This window comes from Polypterus senegalus, chromosome 1 (assembly GCF_016835505.1).
Source record: "Polypterus senegalus isolate Bchr_013 chromosome 1, ASM1683550v1, whole genome shotgun sequence".
NCBI lineage: Eukaryota > Metazoa > Chordata > Cladistia > Polypteriformes > Polypteridae > Polypterus > Polypterus senegalus.
Genome location: NC_053154.1, coordinates 157,260,631 through 157,286,955, shown reverse-complemented (window position 1 = coordinate 157,286,955; position 26,325 = coordinate 157,260,631). Strand labels below are relative to the sequence as shown.

General features: G+C 37.8%; 1 protein-coding gene across 2 annotated transcripts in view; it reads left to right on the top strand.

The window, feature by feature from the left end:
- LOC120533855 (beta-galactoside alpha-2,6-sialyltransferase 1-like) overlaps positions 1-26,325 on the top strand; it is a 64,373-nt gene that overhangs the window by 802 nt on the left and 37,246 nt on the right. The window lies entirely within an intron of this gene.

Sequence of the window (26,325 nt, the reverse complement as noted above, 5' to 3'; positions counted from 1 at the left end):
TTCACTTTACACTTTGTTAAGAGATAGGGACATACCTGATTGGTGCGATGACTACTTATTATAAACCTCAAGTACTTTTATTTATATAGCACATTTCTGTACAAAAAAGTAACTCAAAATGCTTTAAAAAACAAACTAGAAATTACAACTAAAAGTATTAAACAAAAAAGTTTGGATTAAGCATGAAGTACTGTTAAATGGGTAGTCTTGTAATACTTATAAGGGCAATGTCTAATTTGAATGTTATATTGCTATGCTATAGCCAGATGGCTAGAGAGGAGAGGAAAACAAAAATTCTGGCTGGCTTGAATAGTTGGAAAAACAAAACAAACCCATGTGCCAGTTTGTAAGTTCATTTTTGGGAGACCTTAATGCTGCCGCGTTTTGCTTCAACAAGATTCAAAATCGGGAAGTCAGTTTATCTGTAATTGACCTCATTGTTTGATTAACTGGTCACTTTTGCCTCTCCTACTCTGCATTAATAAATTTGCTGTACTGGGATTCACAGTAAAGACTCAAAAGTATTATGGCACCTGGGTGGAGCACTCCCTAGTTCAGAGGTAATGGAATAAAAAAAGAATTACAATACAGTTGAATAGTTAATATAATACCATACAATATTGTGAAATATAACACAGTAGTATACAACACAACATTCTTTGCCTGTGTATGAAATTGTGAAGCAACACTGCTGAAACATTAGTCTTGTCTCACTTGCCACCTTAACTAACTGAAATCAATAACCTTCCTTTTCATCTTCTTCTTAGACTTCATGTAAGTAATGCTGTCAATTTCTGATCAATCAGATTTTGCTACTGTTTCATTTTTAATAGAGAGAATTGCTGGTGAATTCAAACTTGTTTTGGTCATGGATGATCACAGATATGTTTCAATTAGCTTTTGTTTACCAAGACTTCTCTTACGAGTTGATACAATTATATGAATGGTTAGCATAATTTCCAATGTTTGTGAGCATATTCTGCATTTAAAAAACTTCAAAATACCTGAAACATTATATGCACTTTCAGGCAAAAGTACCACCAGTGTCTCAGTTTTTTGGCACAATACTTTACAATTTGCATCACATTAATTGACATCACTAAGCTTTAGTTGACGTTTTTTCCACTTTTGCAATAATTTTAATAATTCATTGTGGTCTTTTTTGATATTGCACAAGAAACCCTAATTTTTCATTGAACTCTTTCATTTGTGGAAATCTTTCTGTCGAGAACGTGATTATATTGTCTAATTTTACAATAAAGGATTAAGGATTGACCAATAAAGTCATTAAGTTGGAGAAATTAAATACTTCTAAATTCACATTTAGTCTTATTGCTGAAATTTGTGCTACACTGGAGGCATTTCATCAGAACTTCTTTACAGTTTTTTATGGTGTAGTGCCCATGTCCATTTTAGGCCCCTGCACTGATTTGCTTGCCATATTGATTTTAAACAAAATACCATTCCACATATAAAGACTAAAATCTTTAATTTTTCTAATTAAAGATTTACCTTCAGAAGTAGCAATTGATTCAATGTTTGAATTTTCTGCTAGTTCAGTTAAGGTTTTTCTTAATTCCAAGGCTTCATTTTTGAAGGCTTTAACACTAGAAATTCTACATTCCCACCTAGTGTTGCATGACGGCTTAGTGTTTAATCTGTTTCTTCTTCAATTCCAATCTGTATGCTGAAGGTGAAAAGAATACAAGAAACCTTTGTATTGCACCAAAGAAATCCCTTGGAAAATGTTAGACTGGCAACACTGTCCCCATTACTAAATTAAAAGAGTGACATTCGCAAGGCATAAAAGATGCTTGTGGATTATGCTTCAATGTTCTAGCCTTAGGATGCAGTATATTGTTTTCTACAAAAATGACGCTGCATGGTAATGGGAATAATGGTAGGTCCTGTCAGGTCGCAATCAAAAAATTACAAGTGGTACCAATGTACTCGACTATGAACACCCTTGATTCTCTTATATTGGCACCATTGTTTTCTACCTGTCTACTGCAATTATCTAAGATAATTTAATTTGCTTTATGTGCTTGGCTTACTCATTTCTAAATCAATTTAATAAACATGATAAACAAAATATAATGAGTAACTCTATGGGCTGACTTTCCACAACTCTGAGAGTGCAAATGAAAAATAATTAGTTTGCATTTATGCTGGAGCACCCAATACATTTAATATACATGAATGAGTGTGTTCCATGAAGTATGTCAGTGGTTTTGGGTTTTGTTTTTTATTTTTTAGAAAAGTGGAATGGCACCATTTAGCAAACTGTTATAATCCCTATCGATCAATAACTATTTGCAAATCAGATAAATGACTATTTTGGTATACCTTATTCCTTCCTAGAAATGTGTTGTGCTTCTGTTCCTCTCAGTCCTTATTTTTTTCCACACTTCTGCTGATGAAACCGTCCGCTGTAAATCCAGTGTTTATTGTCAATGTCATTTCTGGACATATTCTCTACTCAGGCCGTCTCTTCTTGTTGCGTTTCTTTTGCACATACGTGTGGTGTTCCTATCCTGGAAGGTTTCGTATATTTCTAGTATGTACCCATGCTTCGTGTATGCAATTTTATTTTTTAGACGATGAATTAAACAAGCCATGGGGCAAACCCCAAGATATCCCGAGCTCCAGGCAGCCACCCTGTTTGTCCAGTGCTTGTGCCGGCACTTGTGATTTATACTCCTCCAAGAAAGGTTTATTATAGTTATAAATTCTTAAAACTCCCTTGCTAAGTCACCTTTCCTGTGATGTTTGCTTACTTAATTATAACCTAATAATAACAACAATGAGTAGATGAGACACTGGGGTAGGGGTTCTTCAACTTAGTCTTGGGAAATCCATGTGGTTGCAGATGTTTGTTTCAACGAAATGTTTTTTTAAATTTGATTCCTAGCCTAATTAATCAAGCTCTTATTTCCCAATTTCTGTGTTGTGGGATCAATTTTGAAATTACCAAACTTCTTATTAATATATCAAGCTTTTAAATGAAGCATGTTCTATGGTGATGACTCAATGTTACTGTTTTTTTACCTTGGGTTTTAAACATTGTTATTGTTTTCACTCTCCTTTTCTCCTTAACTATTTACTAATGGGGGCATTAGTGGGTCTGACGCTGAAGCAGTTGCCGTCTTCCAGCATTCATTGTCAGCTCTGCTTGTTGTTAATTGTTATTATTAGGGTACAATTAAGAGTGCAAACTGCCCAGTAAAAAGCAGTTTAACCAGAAACAACTAAAGTTAGTTAAGCATTGAAAGCTATGGCAAAAACATTTCAGTGATGTATTTCATGATGTTGTAAAATGTACAAATCACATTGCTGTACTTTTTGGAATGCAAAATAAGAGAAGAGAAAAAAAAGACCAGCTAATTAAACAATGAGATCATTTTGAAGTAAAATGACTCATTGACTGGGAAACTGGCTGGAACACAAACCTGCAGCTCCTAGTGAGCTTGCAGTATAGAATTTGGAAACCATTTCACTAAGGCAGTGCTACTCAGTTAATTCTGGGAGGTCACAGTGGCTTCAGGTTTTCACTTTAACCAATTTCCTATTTTGAGCCCAATTTATTTACTACCAAAGGAATATGTTTTTTTGAGTTTAGCTTTGGATAGCTCTCAAGTTTTAATTCAGCACAATTTATCTATTTTAGTTTTAAACTGTTGCATTTCGGTTTTAATTGTTGCCCATTTTCTTAAGTAGCCATTAGTTAATAATGGTGCAAATAGTGAAGAAACCACCGGATTTCCAGCTAAGTGCTTCCATTTAAACCTATGTATATGCATCATAAACTATCTGTGTTTATAAAATGTTTTGAAATTAATGAGAGAAAATTAAAGGACCAAAAGGTACAAAATCTATTACAGTTTATAAGGCATATGGATAATGTTTTCAGAAAACCAAAAATCTACAATGTGATTAGGATTTATCTTAGAAGAATGAAAGCGTTAACATGCCATATAATTAAATACCAAATTTCATTATCGGTTGGGCCTGGCTTCTAATTACTAAATTGGGTGGAATGAAAACCTGAAGCCACTGTGGCCCTTGCATCTGGGGCACCCTGCAATCCAGAGAAGCTACCATCTATCGTCTTGGGGGAGGCAGTGTCCTTAACACTAGAATTACCAGAGCCTACGAAAAAACTCGTAATTCCGTCCCACCTTAAATTGCTTCTTAAATCCCTTCACACCTCTCCGCCAGCGCCCTTTGTCTTCTAAATGTGCTGATAAAGAGAAGCTAGGAGCAGCCGGCTATTCCAACCCTCCACCAATTTAGAACGTGCACGAACTTCTCTCAACTCATGCCTTGATTGAGTATCTGGGAGAGAAGTGGAGTTTTAGAGTGAAAATAATAGATCGTTATTTGGAACACACGCATTTCATGTCTGTTCTATTTCTACAGTAATCTGTGTCAACACATTATTAAAACAGAAACGTTTTTTATATTCTAGTAGTAGATAACAAAATGTAGGCATAAACTATATAATGTATGAAGCCTGAAGTCCAAATAACAAAGAAACATTTTCATAAAAGGTTCAAATATAACACAACAATTGCGCTTTTATTCAAAAATATAACTGCAGAAACAAAAAGCCGCTTTAACATGCGGCATTGACAGCAGTTTGTTATAATTGCCTCTGTGGTGCAATGGAATCAGTTCTCGCCTTGGAATTAAAAGGTCGCGAGTTCGATCCTGCACCCTTCCGTTTTGAGAAGTAAACTGCTCTTAGTCTTACTATTTTAGAATAAAATTTATGATCCTTGTAAAGGTTAGCTTTTTTTTTTTAATTCACTTTTCATTCTCTCAGTCGCGTTCAGAATCAATCCATACAACCCCATCTGACACGGCTGTTTTCACTAAAGACGCGCTATAGCTCTGCGCTGTACCACGATGCATACTAACACGCCCCCCCCCGTTGTGTAATAGAAACCACAGCATAGAGAGAAGTGTGTACATTGCTTCTTACAGAAAAATGCGATGGTAAAAGTGCACTTTTGTTATACTTTTACACCAATATATGTTCCTGTGTTTGAACGACACGGGCAGATGGGGAGTGTCTGATTATTGCATATAGCGCCGAAGTTACTGCTCTTTACCATTCTTTCCTCTGCATGTCCTGGAGTACAAAAGAAACAGCATACAGCAACATGCGGGGACTGGCAGGAACCCTCAATAAAACTGAATAAAAAGAAAAGCAAGTGATGATGAGATACGAAGAAGGCAGCTTCGCCAGCGTTTGTGTGTCAGAACCCGGTTGGTGGGTCGTTGGGGGTAATTAGTATGCATCGTGGTACACTGCAGAACTATAGCGCGTCTTTAGTGAAAACAGCCGTGTCAGATGGGGTTGTATGGATTGATTCTGAACACGACTGAGAGAATGAAAAGTGAATTTAAAAAAAAAAAAAGCTAACCTTTACAAGGATCATAAATTGCACCGGCTGTTACAGACTGAAATCAAATGTATGCTTTTATTCTAAGATAGTAAGACTAAGAGCAGTTTACTTCTCAAAACGGAGAGGCACAGGATCGAACTCACGGCCTTTTCATTCCAAGGCGAGAACTGATTCTATTGAACCATGGAGGCAGTTACAATTAACAGCTGTTAATGTCGCATGTTAAGGTGGCTTTTTGTTTCTGCACTTATATTTTTGAATAAAAGCGCAATTGTGTTATTCTTGTGAAAATGTTTCTTTGCTATTTGGACTTCAGGCTTCATACATTATATAGTTTATGCCTACATTTTGTCATCTACTACTAGAATATAAAAACGTTTCTGTTTTAACAATGTGTTGACACAGATTACTGTAGAAACGGAACAGACATGAAATGCGTGTGTTCCAAATAACGATCTATTATTTCCACTCTAAAACTCCACTTCACTCCCAGATACTCAATCAAGGCATGAGCTGGGAGAAGTTCGTGCACGTTCTAAATTGGTGGGGGGATGGAATAGCCGACTGCTCCTAGCTTCTCTTTATCAGCACATTTAGAAGACAAAGGGCGCTGGCGGAGAGGTGTGAAGGGATTTAAGAAGCGATTTAACACTAGAATTACCAGAGCCTACGAAAAAACTCGTAATTCCGTCCCACCTTAAACTGCTTCTTTAATCCCTTTGTCTTCTAAATGTGCTGATAAAGAGAAGCCGGCTATTCCATCCCCCCACCAATTTAGAACGTGCACGAACTTCTCTCAGCTCATGCCTTGATTGAGTATCTGGGAGTGAAGTGGAGTTTTAGAGTGAAATAATAGATCGTTGTTTGGAACACACGCATTTCATGTCTGTTCCGTTTCTACAGTAATCTGTGTCAACACATTGTTAAAACAGAAACTTTTTTATATTCTAGTAGTAGATGACAAAATGTAGGCATAAACTATATAATGTATGAAGCCTGAAGTCCAAATAGCAAAGAAACATTTTCACAAGAATAACACAATTGCACTTTTATTCAAACATATAACTGCAGAAACAAAAAGCCGCCTTAACATGCGACATTGACACCAGTTTACTATAACTGACTCTGTGGTTCAATAGATACAGCCCCTGCTTGAATCAAGGGTCACGGGTTCGATCCTGCGCCTCCCTTTTGAGAAGTAAACTGTTCTTAGTCTTACTGTTTTAGAATAAAACATACATTTGATTTCAGTCTGTAACAGCCGGTGCAATTTATGATCTTTGTAAAGGTTAGCTTTTTTTTTTTATTCACTTTTCACTCTCTCAGTCGCGTTCAGAATCAATCCATACAACCCCATCTGACACGGCTGTTTTCACTAAAGACGCGCTATAGCTCTGCAGTGTACCACGATGCATACTAACGCCCCGGTTCTGACACACAAACGCTGGCGAAGCTGCCTTCTTATCTCACCGTCACTTGCTTTTCTTTTATTCAGTTTTATTGAGTGTTCCTGCCAGTCCCGCATGTTGCTGTATGCTTTTTCTTTTGCACCCAGGACATGCAGAAGAAAGAATGGTAAAGACCAACTTCGGCGCTATATGCAATCATCAGACACTCCCCATCTGCCCGTGTCGCTCAAACACAGGAACATATATTGGTGTAAAAGTATAACAAAAGTGCACTTTTATTCAAGTGCACTTTTTCCATCGCCTTTTCCTGTAAGAAGCAGTGTACACACTTCTCTCTATGCTGTGGTTTCTATTACACACCTGAAAGAAAGAGACAATATATGTGAACATATCCAGCATACAGCAACATGCGGGGACTGGCAGGAACACTCAATAAAACTGAATAAAAAGAAAATCAAGTGACGGTGAGATACGAAGAAGACAGCTTCGCCAGCGCCTGTGTGTCAGAACCGGTGGGGGCGTTAGTATGCATCGTGGTACAGCACAGAGCTATAGCGCGTCTGTATTCTGTTTCTTTTGTACTCCAGGGCACGCAGAGGAGAGAATAGTAAAGAGCAGTAAGTTCGGCGCTATATGCAATCATCAGACACTCTCCATCTGCCCGTTGTTTTGTTATACTTTTCAATACTTTTATACTGCTCAAACGGGCATGCTCAAAAATACACGTGTAATGCCACGAAAAGTGCACGCAGACACTTCATTTCGCAAACAAAACAAGTGCACTTTTATTCAAAACTACCTGTATAACCGAAGAAAAAAGAAAGCAAGATACAGTAGGCGATTGATACGACATCTTGCATGGTGCAATGCTAAGAAGTGAAGATTTTCATTCCGTGCTATATAAAATCATCACATTCAAATATTAACAGTTCCCACACACCCAAGGACCGTCCTTCCTACATTTACGACACGTGTACTTGTTGCCGTGTACACACCTCTCTGTGCTATGGTTTCTATTACACTGAATGAGCACCTGACACTGTACTTTCTTCCCTGGGGGAAGGTCCGCATCAGAGAATTTCCAGTTCCTGCATAAATTCACACCCGATCTGACGCTGTTCGTTTTCAAATAATATTGCATTAGTGCGATTATATTTTCACATATATTGTCTTTCTTTCAGGTGTGTAATAGAAACCACAGCATAGAGAGAAGTGTGTACACTGCTTCTTACAGGAAAAGCGATGGAAAAAGTGCACTTGAATAAAAGTGCACTTTTGTTATACTTTTACACCAATATATGTTCCTGTGTTTGAACGACACGGGCAGATGGGGAGTGTCTGATGATTGCATATAGCGCCGAAGTTACTGGTCTTTACCATTCTTTCTTCTGCATGTACCTGGGTGCAAAAGAAAAGCATACAGCAACATGGGACTGGCAGGAACACTCAATAAAACTGAATAAAAAGAAAAGCAAGTGACGGTGAGATACGAAGAAGGCAGCTTCGCCAGCGTTTGTGTGTCAGAACCGGGGGGTTAGTATGCATCGTGGTACACTGCAGAGCTATAGCGCGTCTTTAGTGAAAACAGCCGTGTCAGATGGGGTTGTATGGATTGATTCTGAACGCGACTGAGAGAGTGAAAAGTGAATAAAAAAAAAAGCTAACCTTTACAAAGATCATAAATTGCACCGGCTGTTACAGACTGAAATCAAATGTATGTTTTATTCTAAAACAGTAAGACTAAGAACAGTTTACTTCTCAAAAGGAGGGGCAGGATCGAACCGTGACCCTTGATTCCCAAGCGGGGCTGTATCTATTGAACCACAGAGTCAGTTATAGTAAAGTGGTGTCAATGTCGCATGTTAAGGTGGCTTTTTGTTTCTGCAGTTATATGTTTGAATAAAAGTGCAATTGTGTTATTCTTGTGAAAATGTTTCTTTGCTATTTGGACTTCAGGCTTCATACATTATATAGTTTATGCCTACATTTTGTCATCTACTACTAGAATATAAAAAAAAGTTTCTGTTTTAACAATGTGTTGACACAGATTACTGTAGAAACGGAACAGACATGAAATGCGTGTGTTCCAAACAACGATCTATTATTTCACTCTAAAACTCCACTTCACTCCCAGATACTCAATCAAGGCATGAGCTGAGAGAAGTTCGTGTACGTTCTAAATTGGTGGGGGGATGGAATAGCCGGCTTCTCTTTATCAGCACATTTAGAAGACAAAGGGCGCTGGCGGAGAGGTGTAAAGGGATTTAAGAAGCAGTTTAAGGTGGGACGGAATTACGAGTTTTTTCGTAGGCTCTGGTAATTCTAGTGTTAAGGTGGGACGGAATTACAAATTTTTTCGTAGGCTCTGGTAATTCTAGTGTTAATAAGCTGCCTTCCCCTGCACTAAGGGTTCCAAGGCCAATATACTACCTAGCCACTCTTAGGCAGTTTAATGTACAATAAATGTGGCGGAGCTATTATTCATTACTGTTATGATGCACCTTTTTAAAAGATCTAGTATGGTGGGTTTTATCAATAGATGCAGCATCCATATTCATCCCAGTATCAAAGATGGCTAGAGCTCTTCCTAATAGACCACACTTTGATTCACACCTTTACCTTTCTGGTAAATCTATTTTTAGTTAGCAGTGTGTTACTGTTGCCAAATGGGAATTCATCTACATCCATGATAAGAGATTCACAACACTGGAAAGGTTCCTGGAAGGCTTTAGTCGTTGCAGGCTTTCTCTCCAGCCACTTTCTTAACAAAGAGACATTTAATAAAGGGATAGAATTTTAAGATATAAAGGCTTGTAAGTTTTTGTTTTAGGAACAGACTTCATCTCTGTCAACTAGTCACATTAAGGCACTATGTTTGTGAGCAATGAAGTAATTTGCCCATGATAGTGGATTAATACATGATAAACAAAAAAAACCTAAAGGAAGACAGAAGTTTAGAGGGGATATTGTAGTGCTTGCTGATCATGGCACTGGAAAATGGCAGTGTGTTGCATGCTGAATACCACATGCAAGTTAAGATGTGACTCCGTACATGTGACAGTGTTGACCATATGAGCCTGCTCCTGCTACTAATGAAACATACTTTATTGCCTTGAATTCACTTGCTTTTTCGGTTTCCAAAAGCAAAATTGCATTTTTATCCCTTAACTTGCAGCCAGTTCACAATATGTACCAAACAGGTCAAGTTAAAATATATTCAGATGACGATTTTGGAAATAGAAAATATATGTATATTACTTCATTACTTTGCTTTTCATTGTACTCAATCAAGCACAGTCATTTCTAATATTATGTATGTATATATATATATATACATATATATATAATATATATATATATATATATATACATATACATATACATATACATATACATATATTGTAAGAATGCTAAAGGGCGTGAACCCAACAGACAGATACCCAGACACAGGATAAAAGCACAAAGAAGATCCTTTACTTATTCTTCTTTCTTTAAAGTACGTTTTAAGCACTACAGCCACCATATTCAAATAAAGAAATAATAAACCAATACAATTCTCTCCTCCACACCTGCCAGCAAGCTCTGTCTTCTACCTCCCAACTAAGGCTCTAATCAGTCCTTTATATAGTCCTTGACCTGGAAGTGCTTCTGTTCTTCCTCCCACGTGACTTACTAGCACATCCGGGTCAGCTGGAGAATTCATGTTTTCAATCAGCCCGGAAGTACTTAGGGGCTTCCTTTGGCATAGTCCATTAGTACTTCCGGGCTAAGCGAGAATTTGTTTTCCCACCAACTTCCCACTGCATCCCCTGGTGGCACCCATGGTACCCAGCAGGGCTGTGTTGCCTAACTCCAAGTCCCATAGAGCCCTGCGGGCATCTGGGGAACCGCTACAATCCCGGGAAGCTGCCATCTATCGTCTTGGGGGAGGTGTTGTCCTTAATAAGCTGCCTTCCCCCATCCTTCCATTACTGGGGCGTCTCAGCCAAGATAAACTGCCGGCCATCCCTTACTATATCTATATCTATATAATATAGTTTACTGTCAAATAATGCAAAGAGTATGTGACACGTCTTTCACCCTTATTTGGGCTCATCAGGCATACATGCTGTACTGCACCCCTCACGAGGATCGGACCTTGGACGTCAGCGTCAGAGACAAAGCCCTTTTACGATGCGCCACAGCATGTGATACATTTATTTGACAGCCTGGAGATCTGACAGTAAACTGTGTAACATTCTATGATCTGCTTCTCGCAAGTGGATGCCCATGGCGGATGTTTGCAGACTGCCTGACCAACCATGTGCGTTTCCTGGTAGGTAACCATCCATACAATCAGATTGAGACTCAGACATTAGACATTTCGGATGCTATGAATATATATATATATATTTATATATATATATATATATATATATATATATATATATATATATATATACTGTTATGTTCTAAATATAAAAGTGACTGCAGAGAAAGCATGAAAACTATTTCCGCCCTACAGGGTTTGAGACCCCTTATCCAGATACTGTATATTTTGTTTCCGTAACCCTTGTTGAGTTGTCACTTTTGGTTATGCGTTATGGTATTTCAATTTTCATCCTGTCATTGACTTGTTCAATTTGAGTGTGTCCTGTGATGGGCTCCTGCCCCCTCCAGGATTGGCTTCTGCCTAATGTACAGTGTTGTCAGTGCAGACATGGGCTCTCTGTGACCTTACACTGATTAAAATTGGAAGGATGGTTGTAAAGCAGTGTGTATTTTCCTCAATTTTGCCATTTTTGTGTACTGTATTAATCAGATTTCTTTTTTTTAACATAATGTTAATATTGCCAATGATTTAATTATTCAGTTATTAAAAGAGCCTTTAAAAACTGAGATTACAAGGTAAAAACAAATGGATATAACCAATTGTTTTATTTATTTTTGAAGTGCATATTCAAAATTTTAATATAGATTTTTTTAAATTATGGATGACAAAGTTACAACAATGTAATTTAGAAGGTAGATTAAAAAAAAAATAATAAACACTCAGCAGTGTTATCTGTGGTTATCTATTTTTCCAGTCCATTCAGATCATAACTAAGGAAAAATCAGTAGATGATGTAAATCCAGGTTTCATTTTAATGTCAAATTTTATACTGTATCATGTCATTCTTGTCCATCTTTAGTGTAAACTCATGTTTCTGTGTCCCTTATCCCCAATTCTCCTCACTGGTATTTTAGAATGTGCTATTTTGGTGAAAATTGAATATGTAAATGGAAGAGGTACGTCAATATATGAGGGGTATTCAAAAAGTTTCTGCACTTTTTTTTAACTCTATATACCGTATTAAGAATTTCAAAAACAAATTGCATCACTTTTCTACATAGTCACCATCCTTTGGGATGCAATTTTCATAGCATCGTACCAACTTTTTAATGCCATCAGCAAAAAATATTTTAGGTTGAACACGTAGCCACTGATGCACCACTGCTTTCACATCAAGTTTCTTTATTCATTCCTCGTGGTCGTGGCAGTAGCTGGGTGTCCGGAGCACTCTGCATCGGTCACACTAGTACGGCCATTGTCAAACATTTCAATCCATTTATAGCCGATTTTGCGAGAGAGAACTTTATCCCAGTATTGAGCACAAGTGTGGAGATGAATTTGTGGTCCTGGCACACCTTCTGCCTACAAAAAGCATATGACAGAACACTGTTCCTCTTTGGTGCAATTTATAAGCTTTGCAGCCATCTTCACCACATGGTGACAACTCTTATGCTAAACTGCAAGGGCATCCAGCTTGCCAGACAGAACTAGTCACATGACACTCTCGGACACAACTAATTCTTACTCCTCCCGTCTTCCCCTTTTACAATGAAAATATAAAAATTTTAAACTACCCTCATAGATTTACTGAGACTGATACAGACTCAAAATTAGATACTGGGTGTAGCTGGCTATCCTGGGTAAACCTATGAAATGGTTGTTATCCTGGAGGGGACTTGTTTTGCAGTATTATCATTCAGCTCTAAATTTGAAACAAATTTTGGTATGACAGAGTGTGTTTTTTGATGTTCTTAGATTTCCATCCAGTATTTACAAAAATGCTTAATTTTTTAAAACAAAACTATTAACTTCATATAAATTCAGCTATATACAAGGTGTGTATTTATTGTCAAAAAAAGAACAAAATTGACAGGGAAAGTATTTTCCGCTCGTAAAACTGCCTCAACCTGAAAATGCATGATTTTAAATAGTGATAAGGCTACAGATTGCATACTTGAGCACAAACCTGTGAGATTAAATGTCAGAGTAGTAAACTGTGCTAAAGGTGGTCAACTCACATCTTAGATTATTAGTCATTTACAGAAGTGGGAGTATATGGGCTTCATTGCCACTAAGTAAACTTTTTGTTCTTTTCCCTGTCATGGATTTAAGTGGTCATGATTTTTATGTATTCCTTTTTTGGTCAGTTGTTAACAAGTGTTAGAGGTTTGATGGGGTATTGCACATTATGCACGTTTCATAAGAAGACTGGTAATGGTAGACACCTCCTTACTTGTACTCTGTGTTCATTTTATCAGTAAATTAAACTCCACCTTGCTTTCTTCTGGATTAGTTTTTATAGATAAGATGAAACTGATAAAGATTTTCACTCCAGGATTTATGGTTCAGCTTCAGCCAAAACGGCTGCACTTTGTCTTGGCATCAAGTATGCTCTAAGCTTCAGTTGTGAATATTGCATTTTTAAAACATTGGTCATGTAAAAGTAATATCTTGTGTTTCCTATTTAGACTCCTATAAACCAGTGCTAGTAAGTTCAATGTTTTAAGCACTCCTAATAAAAATGACTGATATGTTTTCCAGTCACAGTGCTGCCAGCAATCGAGAATTGTTAATTAAAACCTGTGAAGAGAGGCCAGACAGGGAAATGTTTTCCAGGGTCAGGGGTACAGAGCTGAGGAAATTCCCACAACAGACTTCAAATAAATGTAAAAGGTCAAACTGGCTGGGTGAGAGCAACTCTATATACCATTTTTTGGAAGGACAGGTGCTGCCAAAGGAAGAAATGCCTGGCAGGTATGTTTGCTCCTGTCACAGAGCTCTAGAACTCATTTAAATTCTTTAACAGTACAGGCAGCTGCTGAAGGGCTGTTGCAATCTCCGGGTTGCAGGGGCCACTAGAGGGAGTTTTAGCCTTTTTTTTTCTGTAGCTGAAGAAGTGCTTTTCTTGACCTGCCTGAGCAAAAGTACCCATGGTAGCAGATTTAGTCCAGCATTACGCCAAATCCCAACGGAATCTGTAATTAGAAGGCATTTTTTGACCCTACATGTCTTATTGATCATGAATAGAGGCAGATAAAAGTTCAAATTGTAGGTTTGTGTTCCTGAAACACTTTTTAAGTGAACGGCAGGTTAAAAAAACTATTGATATAGTTTCTGCGCTGTAGCAAACTTTTGCTGTAACGTATTGTCTACTTACAATATGTTAGCTTTATGTTTTCCCAGTTGATCCATCCTTTCTGTTTCCTCATACTTTTATCATATTTCCTCAGGGCTTCACTAATGGCATAAAAAGCATTGACTACTACCAAGAATGGATAATTTCAATTCTCAGCTCTTCAACAATTTGCGTGATCTCAAAACATTTGTGTTTTTGTTACTATGCTGTTGTTCACATCTCAGGTAGACCCGCAACATTATTGGACTTTCAAAACAATACAAACATTACGTTTCATGTTAGCTACTTAACAGATGTTGACTTTATCTCACTTACAAACAATGTAAACAATTTCTATATTTTTAATACTTACTATTTACCTCTGCTAGGTAACATTTATCAAAGAAAGTGCTATTTATTTTAATTCTTTTGCTAAAATCATGACTTTTGTGTACTTAGTAATGATTTCTGGTTTATGATGCCCCCTATCCCCCAAGGGAGATTCCCTGGTCTCTATGCAGCATGATCATCAGAACCATTTTTATCTTTGGTTTTCTGATATGTAAGACACCAGTAATGTGTTGACTGTGAATGGAAATTCACTTGAATTGATAGGCCTATCCTTTTTACTCATCAGCTGAGATTGGAACTCTTGCTTGTTATTTTCTTATTGGTCCTACCATTGTCAGCTTTCTTTTCAGGACTTCCTGTCCTAAATTGTCACATGTGATTTTGTGACAATGGAATTCCTGTGTCATGTCCAGGACAGCTTGTTTTTTTTCAGAAACTCCTCCACAGGGCTTCCCAGTGTGTACATACATATTGCATACATATGATGAAGTAGCATCACGGGCAGTCCAGATCTTGATTTCATATTTTGCAGGATTAGACAGCATTTACTGCTTGAAGGTATTGTTTAACCCATGGTTATAGCTCATGGGAAGGTCATTCCACCCACTTATTCCATGTACCCTAATTGCAGCTAGCTTTTCAAAGTAGATATCAAAGCAGATAATCTTTGAAATATTGTTAAAAAGTTTTTATAGACTTTATTGCAAGGAGAATTCTTCACTGGATCTAGAAACACCAACAAGTAATAAACACCCCAGTGTTTGTATGTAAATTAGTATGGCCAGTTTCCTTCCATCCCTGAATAAGTGCAGTGCAGAATGATTTCTGGTGGTTTCAGGAATAAAAAATTTAATAGAAGACCTGATGTCTTGCAGTTATCTATTGAGCACATCTGTCTTGTTTAAAATTCTCCAAAATGTTTCCAGTGCAAAATCCAACCTGCAAACATTGCAATCAAGTTCTAGCCTCATCAGGCCATATGTTTTGCATGTGCACCAAATTAACATCATTTTGGACCAAAAACTTTAAATGCCTTTCAAACAGCCTTGGTGTCACAATCCCTCCTAATCCATTATCAGCTGTGTTTGGTGAACTCCAAGATGGGCTTAAAGTGGAGAAGAACAACCAAACTCTAATGGCTTTTACTTCACCACTAGCACGTACACTTATCTTGCTCAACTGGAAGAATCTTAATTCACCTCTTTCAAGTCAGTGGGTAACTGATGATACAGTGCATCCGGAAAGTATTCACAGCGCATCACTTTTTCCACATTTTGTTATGTTACAGCCTTATTCCAAAATGGATTCAATTCATTTTTTTTCTCAGAATTCTACACACAACACCCCATACTGACAACGTGAAAAAAGTTTACTTGAGATTTTTGCAAATTTATTAAAAATAAAAAATTGAGAAAGCACATGTACATAAGTATTCACAGCCTTTGCCATGAAGCACAAAATTGAGCTCATGTGCATCCTGTTTCCCCTGATCATCCTTGAGATGTTTCTGCAGCTTAATTGGAGTCCACCGGTGGTAAATTCAGTTGATTGGACATGATTTGGAAAGGCACACACCTGTCTATATAAGGTCCCACAATTGACAGTTCATGTCAGAGCACAAATCATGCATGAAGTCAAAGGAATTGTCTGTAGACCTCCGAAACAGGATTGTCTCGAGGCACAAATCTGGGGAAGGTTACAGAAAAATTTCTGCTGCTTTGAAGGACCCAATGAGCACAGTGGCCTCCATCATCCGTAAGTGGAAGAAGTTCAAAACCACCAGGACTCTTCCTAGAGCTGGCCGGCCATCTAAACTGAGTGATCGGGAGAGGAGGGCCTTAGTCAGGGAGGTGACCAAGAACACTATGGTCACTCTGTCAAAGCTCCAGAGGTCCTCTGTGGAGAGAGGAGAACCTTCTAGAAGGACAATAATCTCTGCAGCAATCCACCAATCAGGCCTGTATGGTAGAGTGGCCAGACAGAAGCCACTCCTTAGTAAAAGGCACATGGCAGCCCCCCTGGAGTTTGCCAAAAGGCACCTGAAGGACTCTCAGACCATGAGAAACAAAATTCTATGGTCTGATGAGACAAAGATTGAACTCTTTGGTGTGAATGCCAGGCGTCACGTTTGGAGGAAACCAGGCACCGCTCATCACCAGGCCAATATCATCCCTTACAGTGAAGCATGGTGGTGGCAGCATCATGCTGTGGGGATGTTTTTCAGTGGCAGGAACTGGGAGGCTAGTCAGGATAACGGGAGAGATGACTGCAGCAATGTACAGAGACATCCTGGATGAAAACCTGCTCCAGAGCGCTCATGACCTCAGACTGAGGCGACGGTTTTTCTTTTAGCAGGACAATGACCCTAAGTACACAGCCAAGATATTAAAGGAGTGGCTTCAGGACAACTCTGTGAATGTCCTTGAGTGGCCCAGCCAGAGCCCAGACTTGAATCCGATTGAACATCTCTGGAGAGATCTTAAAATGGCTGTGTACCGATGCTTCCCATCCAACCTGATGGAGCTTGAGAGGCGCTGCAAAGAGGAGTGGGTGAAACTGGCCAAGGATAGGTGTGCCAAGCTTGTGGCATCATATTCTAAAAGACTTGAGGCGGTAATTGCTGCCAAACGTGCATCGACAAACTATTGAGCAAAGGCTGTGAATACTTATGTACATGTGATTTCTCAGTTTTTTATTTTTAATAAATTTTCAAAAACCTCAAGTAAACTTTTTTCACGTTGTCATTATGGGGTGTTGTGTGTAGAATTCTGAGGAAAAAAATGAATTTAATCCATTTTGGAATAAGGCTGTAACATAAAATGTGGAAAAAGTGATGCGCTGTGAATACTTTCCGGATATACTGTTTGAAATTGGAAAAATCTAATTCTCACTTAAAGGATCAGTGCAGAACTTTTTCAAAACCTGGCAGGATCTAATCAATAACATTCTAGAATAAGCATTTGAATTGAGGAAGTGGATTTTATATCCTCTTTTTATTCATTTATTAATATATTTATTTACTTATTTTTAGTAGTTTAAAGTTTTACTCTGTTGGCCTAGCTCTCTTTCTGTGGGTGGGGGATGATTTGTTTCAAACCTAGTTTTGTTAAACTTGACTTGCTTGTATGGAATGTTATTTCATTTTAATAAAATCAATAAAATGATTTAAAATAAATAAATAAAGTGACTCCTAAGGTCATCTGGAAAAATTCTCTTGCCATACTAGTTGGTTTTTGAATAGGGACCACAGTATGCAGAATTTTGTAATTGTTGTGTCCATCCCACCAATTCCATTTTGTAAAGAAATGAGAATGATTAGTCTGATAGTCTGATGAGATTAGGTATTGTGTGTGAAAGGGAATGGTATTGTTGGAGGTTGAACGGATATGGAAGAGTTGATAGAGGTGTTCATGGTGTTTATGATGGTCATGTAAATGAGTGATCTGATAGGGTGTTAGGTGTTGGGTATTTGTAAACAATGCCATGAAAGTGGTGTTATTGTTGTTTTATAGACAGTTTCCACACCTGCATTGCTGTCAAACCTAGCAGACCCAAATTTCACCAATGTAATGCAAATGTGTTTGGGAGGGCCACAGTACGTATACACTCAATAAAAATTCATCCGTTAACGTGTTTTTCAAAGAAAATGAGCCAAGGACATTCTGTCTCAGGTGTTTTTTTTAAAAAGTTAATAAACATATAATCATTTAGTAACCAAGCAAGGGTTAATCTGATTTTTTCCTCTGAATTTATCCCTGCCCTGTAGCCACAGTATACTTTTTCAAATTTCCAAGAGAAGTGGTGGTGGGGTGGCTATTAGTAAGCATTTCATTAAATCCTGCGCTTTCCGTGTAGTATTGCCCAGCATCAACAAGATGCAGTTACTTAGTCAGAAAGCATGGTAATGCAGCTATCCAATAAGCACTCAGCCATCTATATTGCCAAGTCAGCAGAATTTCAAATGCCATGCACAAAACATTTGATTACTGTATTTGACATTTGTAACATTTTGTTAAACATTCCTAGTGTTTGCTACGAAAAAAACACCATTTGCTACCTGAGGTAATATATATTTTAAGGAAGGTTTGATGATTGTAGTTTTTGTGACCATCCCACTAATAAATGATGTGCATTTTAAATATAACATTAATAAATCACCTCAATCTAATTCAGGGTTGTTTTGTCCATTGTATATCCTAGTAATATGAAGCAGGACATAGCCCTAGAGTGGATGACACTGCAGGGTTCACTCACTGTTATTTCCAAACTCGAACAGAGTCAAGGTGGCATTACCTAACTGTCTAACTAGTTTTTCTTTGGGGAACCCAGAATGCTGAATCTACTACTTTGAAACTACATTTTTCTGAAACTTTTTGGTTTTATTTGAATTCACAGACACATGAAGCACAATATTTCTTGTTTTAAATTTGGATCTGATGCGTCTTAATTTGAACTGCACTGTTGTAATGAGAAGGATTATACATTTTTTTTCTTATATCATTCAAGGCTGTCGATGTGTGATAGGTGGAAAATCCCTTATACAAAAGCAAACTGTTCACTTAAAGCTTACACCTTAAAATAATCAGGATACAGTAATTGTTCATGTCTGCACTTGCACTATGCTTACACTACAAATGGCCATGAGCATAGATACATTTTGCCACATTGCTAGCGAGTCCTAGCATTTTTAAGTACAGTTTACCCAACAATACATGAAGAACAGATACATTTGCTTTGATACTCTAGACCCTGCTGGCTTTGTTTTTGTGTGACATGTTTGATTGTGTCTGCCCCTAGCATTTTGTGAAGATGTTTTGGCTAAGCTTTGCTAAATCTTGGAGGCAATTACAATCAAGCAAGTCAGTGATTGGGACATTTTACTAAAAAAAATAATAATAAAATAAAATTAGCTATTTAACAAAATAAGCAGTGCGTCCTATATGCAGAGAAACATACCACCATTTTCTTATGATTCCACAATTTTCTCCAACAAAACCTTTTTCAAGGCTATTTAAAACTTGCACTGCACTCTGATGACAGGAATCATTCATTGTTTTTTGCTCTTACTTGTGCGTCAAGTCTTTTCTAAATCAAGGAGTGGCAGAATTGTTTTTATATCTTTAACGTCCATGGTCTTAATATAAGTTTTCCCTGCCATTTTGACAGCATACTCACAATCAGAATCCATCCATCCATTTTCCAACCCGGTATATCCTAACTACAGGGTCATGGGGGTCTGCTGGAGCCAATCCCAGCAAGGCAGGAAACAAACACCGGGCAGGGCACTGGCCCACCACAGGGCACACAATCAGAATTGTTGGACTTCAAACATCTTGAGGTGAATTTAATGTCTGCACCAGTGCTGCCTTCATTCCTAAGAATTCCAGCATGGTACTCCTGATTTATTCTACAGTGTTTAACCACTTTGTCCCACATTTAGAAGAACATCCATCTTTACTCCTGTCACATTGGCAACTTTTAAATTGAAAAGCCTTACTTCCCCTAATTCTGACCCACTGTAGTCTCTCAACCTCCCCAGCAGTTCTCTTTGAAGCTCACATAATGGTAGTCAGAGCTCTACTCTTATTGGTAAGATAGGGAGCAAACCCACAGATTCCCCCATATTGTGTTCTCTGTGTTGAGCAAAATGTGAAGATATGGAATGTTCATGTCATTGTACATGCAGGCAAAAGTACAGATATGAATGTTTGCTTGTCCCCTGACTGATTTTTGTACCTCATTGTAGCCATACTGTCCACAATAGGTCAAAGGTGTTTTCCCCTTTTCCTTTACATTTGGTCAGCCTGTTTGTGGTATAATTTCCATTTCCATTTTCTTTGCTGTTTCTTATGCATGTGTACAAATTTAGAATTTGAAAATTAACTTGGACTGTCGTTACCTGAACTCAAAAATGTATAACTGTGAGACAGGATTGATTACTTCAACATACCATTTATATATATATACCTGTATATATGACGTGTGCTTTCACATATGGGTTGTACTTATGAACATTAGTTTGTCTTCAAAAGCCAAACAAATGACAGATTCAGTGTTTACAGATTTGTATTTAGCAACGAAGTATGCTGTTTTATTTGTTCTACTAACTGTATCTTGGTTAACATGGTACATGTCACATTATTAGGGAGATGTACCTTGTCCTTAGAGGCACTAAAGCACTAAATAAATTTTATTTTGTTATTAACAAATGGATCATTTTATACTATCGCTGCTGTAGACAAGCCAAATAGGCACTTTGTTTTAACTCTTGCCTCGAGGTTTACTTAAAGCAACTGTTGTTTGCGCTGGCAGACATCCCACAGTTCTATACATTTAACTGTGGATGTGTGTGAGGTAACCCTCCGTTCGTGACAATAAACAGAATGTGAGCTGGACAGATGCTTGAACTAATGGACATTTGTAGAAGAGCTCATTGCAATTTACAGAATGAGTACGAAACTTCCTTTCAATTATTGGGAATGTGTAGGACACTGTTAAAAACAATTGATCTTGTTATCTTTTCAGTTTCTCTTAACAAATGTGCAACTATACAAGTTAAGCAATTACAAATTACAAATAATTTGACTGGTAACATTATTTCACTTTGAAAGCATGCACCAATTTACTTCTGAACTAATTCCATAATGGCGTAAAAGTGCCAATGACGTGAGCCAGTGTGTGTGTTTGAATGCTTTTTTCTTTTTTTAAATAACAAGTATGATTCTTACACTCCAATAGCATAAAAGCATAAGAAATTTGACAAATGAGAGGAGACAATTCAGTCCATCAATCCCTGCGGGAACACAAAGTGAACTTGGGGCAGTTTTTCTAAATGCTTCTCCTCTGCTCTAAAAGTATTCAGTTTGCATCTTACTCTGTCCCATTCAGTTGTAAACCTCAGATTATTTTATTGCAACACTTTAAAATTTCAAGTTTAAACAGCCTTGTCACCCAACACGCCTTGTTCCACAGTTAGTCTCCATCTTCTGTGACTGCTTGTTTGAGGAACTAATGCCTAAAACAAAAAGTTGTAATTAAAAATATTCAAGCCACCTTTATTAAAATATTGCTGCATCTGTAAAGCAGAAAAAAACATACTGATTGTGCAGACTCGACTCGATACTGTGACATTCCTATTATCCTGGGTGAGTTCACAGGTGTCAACTGGCTTTTTATTCTTTATGTTGTGATGTTAACTGTATTCCACTGTCTGTTGGACACTTCAAAATAATAAAGCAAGCTCACCATTACCCTGCCTATCTCTTATCTGCTCTTTTACTTTGCTTGCTGTTCACACCCTTAGTAGCTAACTGGTATTCTTCCTGATCTAAAACTGCTCTGCTTGTGCCTATTTGACAGCAAGATGCATCACAATGCGTTTGTACTGCAGGATTCCAGCTGTGTTTTTCAAGCAGGACCTATGCAACGGTGTCATAAGCAACTTCTAATCTGCAGTTGCATGAGTTAAAAAAATTTTAGAATGTTGGCTTGTATGTATTTCATTTCCTTTTTGTGGCTGCTTTTATGACTCACAGTCCCAAGAAAGGACTTTCGCACCCAGCAGTCAGTACTAGACTGAAAAAAGACGACAGTGCAGTTAATTTTGATGACTCTTATTTAAATAACATGAACCTGACTTACTACCAGGATTATTCTCTTTTTTTCTATTTTTTGCTGTTTGTTTTGGTTGTTGCTGTCAGGGTGGTCATTATCATAATAATAAAGTATGAAAAAGTGTATATAAATTTCAAATACATTCAAATAATTATTTATTTTTAATTTGAATAGTCATAAGGTTATTTTTTATTCAAACCTGCCAACACTGTAATTTCTTCCTCCATTCTAAGGACAGATAATGAAAGCTGTTAACTCATAAAAACCAAAATGAGGATATCCCTACTTGTCTGTGTGTTTCCAAGAAAATGAAATTTGTGCCCCCCCCCCATGCAGGGATACCCACTACAAACTTCATCATATGAAAAAGATATCAAAAAGGTACATTTCTTAAAAGTGCAAAATAGATGAATTCATAGGAAAAGAAACAAAAGAGCAGAACACACATTTCTGGCCACCACTTTTTCATGCACTTTACTTTCGAACAATTTCAGTTTCTGGCACACAAATCTTGCAGTTTCTCTCTGTCTCTCTCTCTCTCTCTCTTTATCTCTTATATATATTTCTCTTCTGGTTCGTCTTGCTTCCTCTTCTAAACCCTTCCCCATGCTGCCTGCGGCCTCCCATACACTCTCATGTCACTTTTCTCAGGTCCTATTCCTCCTTTGGACTACCGTGTTCCCTGCTCCTCTCTCATGACCCCATTGGTGTCACGTCACCGCCCGATACCTAGCCTGACCGCGTGACATTTCACTTCGGCCATGTCTGCGCCTGGGAGTCTTTTCTGTAGCCTGCTACAGGAAGGTACTCTCTCGACCATTAGCATTGGTTTCGCTCCTTTCTATTTTTGTTATACTGTGATTACGTTGTTTCCTAAGCCTTTGTTCTAAAATGAATGACATCATCTTCTCTGTTGATGGGTTTTTGTACAATGTCATCTGTATTCCGGGATCCGGCAACTGCCTGTTCCTATCGGTGGGTTATTTCTTGACACAAACGGTTGACGAAGGAAATTCACTCTCACTATGACATAGGGCAGTAGATTTCGTTGCATCACATTGGGACAGATTTGGAGACGTTCTTCCTGTTGTTCTTTTCAATGCAAGTTGAATTATCACAACAAGTTAGGAGTACTATCAATACATGGCGGTGAAGCTGAAATTCAATCTCTTTCCGAGATTAAATCTTTTGACTCGTTATATGTCATCTCCAGCAAAACGCCTATTCACAACTGCATCTTTCAAGAAGTATTTCTTCTTGATTTCTGAATTCCTTTCTCACTATTTTACATTCCTATTCTTACACCGCCGTATGCGATGGCGGACGTCGGCTAGTTTTTTTTATTATCAGGTATTATTCTGCCCTGCACCATCCTAGTGGTGCTCTTGTCCCTGTAAACTTTTTGACATGTTAAAATAATAATAATAATAATTCTTTACATTTATAAAGCACTTTTCTCACTACTCATAGCACTTTAGTGAGTGAGGAGCCACTACAACCACCACTAATGTGTAGCATCCAAATGAATGAGGTGATGGCAGCCATTTTTGTGCCACCACACATTACCTGTTAAGTGGTGATGTGGTGAGAGAGATGGCCAGTTAAAAGACAGGGGATGATTAAGGGGCCAGAATGACTAGGCTATTGTGGGCAGTTTAACCTTGACTTTGGGAAATACCCTACACTTTACAAAAGGTGACCAGGGATCTTTTATGACCACAGAGAGTCAGAGCCTTGGTTTTACATTCCATCTGAAGGATGGCGCACCATATCACATCATATTCTGCTCATCGTTTTTGTGTGTTTTTTACATATTGCTGTTGCATTTCAATTTTATGAATGTAAAAAGTACTAAACAACTGTAAAGCAATACTGAAACATTTCACAATCTATTTCATTTTCATTGCAATGTCTTCTTCAAATGCATCATTTAGAGCTAAACTGAATGTAAGAGCTGTTGATCAATGCATTGTACTTGAAAGTAGTGGTGTTTTGGTACGCATTAGTGATAGAATTATAGCAGTTCACTTTGTTCTTTAAATCGTAGATAACAGATAAACAAGCACATTTGTGATGAAGTGGTGTTCTTCGTTGAGCATATGTTTGGTTATGGAGCAACAAATAAACAGTGTGCTCTTGGAAATGTAAAGAATGTCGTAATTAGCTAAAATATCATTAGAGCTATAAAAATGCTTTTCAGTATTGCTCTTCTATTAACATGTTTGTCGTTTAGTTAACCAGTTAATAACCAAAAGTTGCAAATGGCAAGTTTGCTTGTATTTGGAAAGCTGTTTTGTTGCGGCTTGAATTTCTCACTGGTCAAATGCATATGAATAAAACCTCAACATCTGCATGTCGGGAGGGGGGATGGAGAGATCACAGTATGATAATTTAAGTGTATAGTTGAGCAGCCTTCAAAGTGTTAAAGATGAACTGTATTCAGAGAAATAGGAAGAAAAATGTACAGAAAACTAGGCACATAGCATACTTCAGTAGTAAATATACTAGGTGTTTTACTGGGTGCTTTTATTTGTACTGTTTATAAAGGCCTAAGGATTCTATTCCATTTGTAATGCAGGTTGTACGTGACATATATCTTGTATGATTTTTGATGTCTATTTGGATTTTTTTGTTTGCACGGGTAGAGGATTGTCTTGTTAATCTTCAAGATGGTTCATTGTCCTTTTCTCATACATGTCAATGTTTTGGTCACTGACACTAAATTGAAAAGAAATACCAAGCTGCATCTGCATTATGAGTGAACAAAGACGTGTGTATCATTGCTCCAAACACTTTACAGTTTATCTATATTTCTTATAAATATACATTTCCTGTTCAGGATCTTTAGAATCTCCCTAATCTCTGTTAAATGTTCTTTAATGATTATATTCTGCATATGCAGTTGCTGTTTACAAAGAAGACAAATACTAGAAGCCTTCAAACATTATAACTTTTATTTTGAATAAATATGAATTGTATCAATAACACTATATAGTATCATTATTTTCATTAGAATTTTGCTAAGATGCAAACTCAGATCTTGTTGCTTGAATATACGGAATAATAATATAATAATCCAAGAAGATACTTTCAACTTTGTGTAATTAGAGAATGTTTCTGTTATATCTATACTAATAAAAGGCAAAGCCCTCACTCACTGACTGACTGACTCATCACTAATTCTGCAATTTCCTGTATCGGTAGAAGGCTGAAATTTGGCAGGCTCATTCCTTACAGCTTCCTTACAAAAGTTGGGCAGGTTTCATTTCGAAATTCTACGCGTAATGGTCATAACTGGAAGCTATTTTTCTGCATATACTGTAATGGAGTTGAGCTCGAAAGCCGGGGCGGAGTTTCGTGTGACATCATCACGCCTCCCACGTAATCACGCAGTACGTAGAAAACCAGGAAGAGCTCCAAAAACCGCTGAAGAAAACATACATTATATAATTAAGAAGGCAGCGAAACAATTAGAAGCGAGCGGGTGACATATAAAACCATATTCAGCCGGTCACGTGAACTGACGCAGTGCGCAGACAAAAAGCAACAGTTCCAAGGAGTGATGAACAAAAACCGAATTACACTGCAACGCTCAAATAGACAAACCACACGCAGTGGCGCAAGAGTAGAGGCTTCGCCTCTAGTGCCGAGGTTTGATTCCCAAGAGGGGATGCACTGAGTATGTACGCGCGCTTCCCGATTCATTTTAGCCTCGCATCCCCTTGGTTTGAGACGTATGAAAAATATGCGGTTAACGCAGAAAGACAGATCACCAATTAAAGCTTTATGAATAATGGATACTTTATTCGCGATCAATGATTGTTTTGGTAAAGCCATACTCAGTGTATTCATTAGATGAACGGTAAAAAAGTAAGAGCGAGGGGAGGGTAACTTATTGAGGCACGCAGGCAAAACCACAATAGCACGCGGGCTTGATGTACTGTAGTGCGCGTCAACTTGATCTGAATTGCGGGATCACATTTGAAAAAATATATCTTTTCAAGTTCTATTTAGTCCATGTGTGTCAAACTCAAGGCCCGCAGGCCACATCCGGCCAGCGTGTAATTATATCCGCCCGCTAGATCATTTTATATATTATTGTTATTAATGGCC